Source organism: Saccostrea cucullata, unplaced genomic scaffold, assembly GCF_032062105.1.
Source record: "Saccostrea cucullata isolate Sc308-1 unplaced genomic scaffold, CSIRO_AGI_Scuc_v1 ctg10499, whole genome shotgun sequence".
Taxonomy (NCBI): Eukaryota; Metazoa; Mollusca; class Bivalvia; order Ostreida; family Ostreidae; genus Saccostrea; species Saccostrea cuccullata.
The window spans coordinates 1-6,795 of record NW_026924071.1 but is presented as its reverse complement, the minus strand read 5'-3'; the positions used below and the strand labels follow the sequence as shown (position 1 = coordinate 6,795).

General features: G+C 32.7%; 1 pseudogene; it reads left to right on the top strand.

The window, feature by feature from the left end:
• The first annotated feature begins 956 nt into the window (after window positions 1–956).
• On the top strand, window positions 957–3,633 carry LOC134265644 (uncharacterized; annotated as a pseudogene).
• Window positions 3,634–6,795: the final 3,162 nt, after the last annotated feature.

The window sequence follows — 6,795 nt, the reverse complement described above, 5'->3', positions numbered from 1 at the left end:
CTGCGTATATATTTAAGCAAAAAAGGAAAGAAAAAAAGTTTTATGTGATGAATTATATTATAAACATTTATCTAATAAATGTCTACGTGGTACATTAGATTACAAATTTCACAGAAAAACCCATCAACAATATTAAATACAGTTTTGATTTCACATTGATCTATTAACGTCATTCTGATTTTATATAATTATACACGACGAGAATTAAGATCTATTCAATAGATAATACCTATAGAAAATTATTTAATTTCTAAAGAGGATAGTAATGAAAATTGAAATAAAAATTCTAAATAGATTGTTCTTTCATTGAACTTCTTAAATGAAGGTTATTTTATAAATATGTTCTCTTGACTAACTTTATTTATGGAATATACATTTTTTTAAATGATAAAAGAAGCACGAATCATCATCTTAATTCAAAGGGATTTTCGGTCGGAGTCTGTGTGTACATGCTCGACAACAGCCTATTGTTCCCTTTAGGTATAAAACCGTCTCAATTCACATAGAATATACAAAAAATACACAGTGACAGGTGTCTTCGCGGCACGTGTCTCCATCTGAAATGGCACGTGAGGACAGGTGTCCCTAATTACACAGGCCGACCATAGTGACTTTTTCAAAAGCGTTATTTTGTGTGTGTGTGGGGGGGGGGGGGGGCTTCTCAGGGACAAATGAAAAGCAACCCACCCATCCCCAATAACAAAAATAATAATTTAACAAGCAATATTCACTATTAATAGTTAAGTATTAGTATGATAACATTTAACCCCCAGCCAATTCGATGAATGATTCTAATATGCCCTAATATGACCAGTTTATATTAATATATTAGAGAGGTTGAGATTTCATACGTGTACGTGTACGTGTACGTCTAGTAGGGGAATCCCCTAAATTCCTCGCGTATTACGTCATCAGTTTTAGTGATGATAAGTTCTCTACACGTTCCTGCAACTTGTAGGGCGGCGTCTACACGTAAGTACAAACTTGTAGCTTTTATAAGAAAAATACGTCTATTCATGTATGAAATTTTGATTGTTATACTTTATTCGGGATATTTAGTTTCATAACTACGTGTTTTAAAGTTGTTTTATTTACAAACTCAAGTCAAAATGGTGTCATAAAACTTGAATGTTGAAACATAGACCCCGATTACCTCTCACTAAATGAAGACACGTTTAGCAGGGATTTTATTACTTGTATGAGGTTTACTTTTCAAATCTTTTATTATTTTTACTATTCAGTTCCAATTATCTCCTTCTTTTTAAAAGTACCAATAAGTTAAGTGGCACTACAGGGGGGTGGGGGTATTTATTACTGATTTTTTTTTTCGCGAAGCAAAACATCCAAGCAGGAGTTAACTTTCCCAACGTTTAGTAATTAAACTTAAAATTATACTGATCTCTTACCTCCTGGTAAACAGTAAAACTTTGATTGGCCAGGACCTCAAACTCTAAAAAAAGTGTGTTGGGGGGGGGGGGTAACAGTTTACTAACTTGCAGAGCTGTCGCACACTTAGAAAGCGCATCGTATTTTATACTACAGTACATTAATAGAAGCTTTCCGGAATATATCGAATATGGATCATATAGATGACATATATACTTAAATCTTTTCAAAGGTAACATTTCAAGTTCAATTTCTAAATTTACTTTTAAGTAAAATGGTTTCCACGATTTTTTTTCAGCCGATATTGGGCCTGTTATATGTACATTCAGTCAATCACGTGCAAAAAGGTGTATATCTAACCATGGATTCGGGAAGGAAAAAACAATTTAGGTTTTCAGAGCAAGACGACATAAAACTTTTGAGGTAAGAATTACTTAAATTTAAAAAAGAAAACAATTCAAGTTTGTAACGAACAGAAAAAACATACCTAAGTTTTACTACTGTAACATTTTAGACAATTGTCAAAGATGTGTTTTACCAAAATTTTTATTTTTACCCTTTAAATAATTTTTCTACCGTATTTATTTAAGTTTCTAATCTAATCTATGTGTTTTTTTACTTTCACTATTTTTTTTAAAAGGAATTGATAAATGTAATACATTGTATGAAAAATATAAATATACATTTTTAAAGTTTTAGTTCAGTAAATCATTTTTTTTTGTTCTAACTTGTCTTTAGAGAGGTTATCAGCAGGAACCCTTTCAAAGAAAGGGGGAAATGGGCAGATATTTCAACAGTTATATCCCGGAATATCGATGCACGAAGGGTTAGAGAAAGGACTCTTCTTCTTATAGACCAAAGGAAGAAGTTTAACAGCTCCTCTCTCAAAAAGTATGCAACAAATTATCTAAATTAAGAATGAACATAGTTGTTATGTAATAAGCTTGTCTTTATTCCTGTTCATTTCATACCTGTAATGTACAGAACTTTAGAAGTTCTACGTATCTAAATAGATTGTTTCTTAACTCAGAATTTGAATTTACTTTTTAGACTTTAATTTTAAATCATTAACACAGTGCGTTTTGGCAATGTTATTATCACTGTAGATCTGGTGTAGATGAAACCTATGGAGAGAAAGAAATGCTTTTGGATGAAATTATAGAATTAGCAAACGATGAAGAGGAGAAAAAAGGAAGATAAATCCAAAGCAGTAAAAGAAGAGAGTATGTGCAAGAGTCTTGCGTAAACGGGCACTCGAGAACCTGACACCATCCAAAAGTGGTGAGGTTTTTTTTCAGAGAGAGAGAGAGAGAGAGAGAGAGAGAGAGAGAGAGAGAGAGAGAGAGAGAGAGAGAGAGAATGACGTAATTTATATATTTTTTGTTTACATGCGCATACAGTTCTTGTAACTTTATTTCATATAATTATGATAAATCTCTATGAAAGTTGCCATTTACATATAGTTGTGTTTTACATAATTATTTCTTCCGTTCAAATCCAAGGATAAATTCATCCTAGCTAGTTGCTTTTGATATAAAAGTCCATTAACTGAAATAACTTTAAAAATGGTATGTTAACAATCTTTATGTATGATAACTAAATTTTTGCGAGACTGACGTCTTGACATTTACTTTTTTGACAAACTTTTAGCAAATTGAAGTAATTGCTGTATAAATTTTTTACTATTTTACGAGAATGAATTTCTTGCAAGGAAGCTGGTTAGAGCCAGGTAAAAAAATTCTGGCAGCCGCTACTTAAATAACTGGCGGAACCCATATAACTTCTGGCGGTCCCCAAGACCGCAGGTTAACTATTCAATCTACATATATGTAGTTAATCTATTTATGGCGGCCGCCATCTAAAATATTTTTCTACCTGGAACCTACCGGCTTTCTTGGTCTCGCGTAATCACAAGGTAAAAAATCTCTTGAATGAAAAATTATTTTCCGTTGATGATATATGTATGTCTTAATCGATTATTTTGTTTTGATTTTTACTTAGACGAGGACCAGCGAAATAACAGTAAAATGCCTAGAAAGTGTTCAAAGTGTGATATCCTTTTTGAAAGAAAAAGCAGAGACGGAAAAACTATCCAGAGACGAGGAATTTTCACTCCGTCGAGAGCAGCTAAATTTGGAGAAGGAGCGGATTGAACTGTAGAAACAGGAGAGGCTTCAAAGATTGGAGACTGAAAAGCAGCAGACCAAAATGATGTTAGAACTTTTCTCAAAATGTTTAAATAAATAAATGGATTGTCTTAGCATTTAGCTAGCTTTTCTCAAAATATTTATATAATTTATATTTAAATAGATCATCACAGGAATTAGCTAGCCATGTAATAAAATACGATGTAAATGCTTAAAATTTCCTTGATGTTTTTAAAACATGAACAAGAAATCAGTAAAAAGCATAACAACGAAAGAATTTTATTTCAATATACACATGTACCTACATTGTTTAAGAATAAATAGAACCATGTAACGGTTCGTAAAATGTACAGCGATATCACATACACTTTATACCATGTATTCCTCAAGTGTAGGAGGTGGAAGATTAAAGTACTCGCTCGTAACACTACCATACAGACAGGTGTGGCAATTTGTGAGCAAGGATGCTACAAGATAGTACTTTGCCACAGGTTGTGAAAATAGTTTCTGATTTTTCTTATAGTCAACGAAAGCAAACAGAGAGAGGATTTTTCCGAATGTCCATTCAACGCTAGAACGGAGCTTTGATATTCTACAATTAAATATTCTTTCCTGATTGCTGAGAACAGCTCCTTTGAAGGTGTGATAAGGTGCACACGCAACGGATAAGCAAGGTCGCCGTAGAGAGAAAATACTGTACCATCGTTCATTGTCATGCATTGTTCAAGTTTTGGAAGTAGTTCACTCATACGTAGCATAGCAGAATCATGGCGCCATACATGTTTGCGATTAAACCATTAGGTATGACCACAGATTGAAATTTTAATCCATGCACCCTTTTGTGTCCACTGTAGACTACGTTTTGGTTCGCCGAAGGTCTAACATATCGGCCTGACGGTTCCATATTATGAAACCCCAGCAGTTGGGGAGAGGTCCACCAATATCTGATATGGCATCAGCATACATTCGAAGGTGTTCTTCGTCCAGCCAACTTTGATTCAGGTCACTAAATTTACCCGAATGTTTGTGGTACAAGTAATCCAAAACAGTATTTGAAATGTATGAAAGTTCTGACTTCGAACGGTTGAACAATGGTTTCATGTCATCAAGCCTATTCGGATATGACAAGCGCCGAAGCAGTATCATGACACCCTCTGTAGAAGCCACCCGAGTACCATTCGGGCATACGAATTTGTCTGGAAGGGACAGTGCCTCGCAAAGTCGAGAAATATCATTCTTTTGAAATCGAAAGAATGAATAAAAAGCTTCTTCAGATAAATTTTCTAGATTTAGCTGTTGACTTTTGACATCGTCTTCCTTAATTGTAGAGATGAGCAGCAAATCATCGTCTTCACATAGACAAGGAATTTCCAAAGCATCTGCCATTATTTACGGAAACGTCATCAACGAAAATGACGTCATTTCTGAAGACATCGAAAATAAAGTGCGCGAAATAATCGTACACGTTCTCGTTACACGTCATTAAAATCTCAACAAACAAAATACGAAAACGTGTACGTGTACGTCTAATTATCCGTACACGTACACGTACGCGTACACGTTTAAGATCTCAACCTCTCTAATAATTCATATTAAAACAAAATCTTTATCACTTTCTAAACTTGTATTTAAAACATCGAAACACTAAAAATGTAATTTTGACAAACCAACTGAAGTATTTTTTTTTCCTGACGGATTACCCCGGTGTATAAGAAATGCCAACCTCTGGTATCTAACAAAAATTCCTGGTAAGGTACCTTGATGTCTTGTGAAAACATGTAATTATGTAAAAATAATTCTTCAATGTCCATTTCAAAATATTGGAAAGAATTTAATTATTTTATTGAGGAACGTTTCACCTGTCCTTAATCAGTAATCATAACTTGACATATTTCTTTATTTACTTTTTAATCGATCTTTTTAGTAAACCTTTTCTGTAAATAATTTCATTAAATGTACCCTTTCTTAGCTCTTCCATTTTTTCAAAGGAACATTCATCATAGACAGCTTCAAGAAAGTGGGATCGGAAATGATTGATTTCTATTTGACTGCATCCATTTACTTTTTTTCCATTCCACTTCACGCATTTTATACGAGTTTACCAAAACTCATGTGATAAATCAAATTCAAAATTTAATTCAATCGAATATAATTCAGTTCAATAAAATTAAATTAAAATTGAATTGCGTTCACGGTGCTGAAATATTGAATTAATCACATAGAAATACACAACTAGTTATTTTAACTGTTTGAAGTTAATTATTTTGATACAGCATGTAAACACTTTTGAAATATTTCTATAATTGGTAAAAATATGTTAACATAATTAAATATTTAACTTTTTGTAAAATAAAAGGTAGGTGGTTAGCATTGAGATGTACTTTCAAAGTTTCCCTGCCTGGGAAACATGGGAAACTGCACATTGGTGGCTTCCATGTCGGGAATCTGTATGGAAACCACTGAGGCATGTTTACATGGTTTCCTATCTTGGGAAACTTACGGGAAACCACAAGTTGGTTGTTTCCATATCGGAAATCTACATGGAAACCACCGGTTGTGAAACTAAGTATAGTAATTACATATTCCGACTTCACATTTTCAAATATTTTAGGGGTGTGAAAAATCACAAAATACCTCCTCAAACATCGTCGTTTGTAGATTTCATTAATTGAACAATATTAAACAGTTTTTTTCTCAAGAATAATTTCTTTTTTATTCAATTGACTTAAAAGATAAGTTCACCATTTAAAAGAAATAGTCAAATGAACTCTATTTTTTAGTCAATTTTGCACCCTAAATTTGAAAATATTTCTTTAATTTGTCACAATGTTTTCAATCTTTAATATGATGAAGGACATACCCAAATGATTACAAAAAGTGATAAAAAATATGTGCCTTTCCCTTCTAAATAATGAGAAATAGGCTATTTACCAATACTCATATTCTTGACTTTTTTGCACTTAAACGGGATTTATTAATTAAATGACTGTTTGGGGTTACTTTCAGATTAAATATTTATCAAGAATTGTACTTTAATTCATTTCTCCTTTTTTTAAAACTTAGCTCGACACACTTTTTCCCCATTTTTGGTATTCTAATACGCAAGAATTTGTATCGATAATGTATCCCGTTTGTCTTTATAAGCCGTTTTTAAATATATCAATTTAAACTGACACATAAAAGAGAGAAGTTTATATATCTATCTGTAGATAAAGATATATTAAAAAAAACGGCTTATAAAGATAAACGGTTACACTATTGA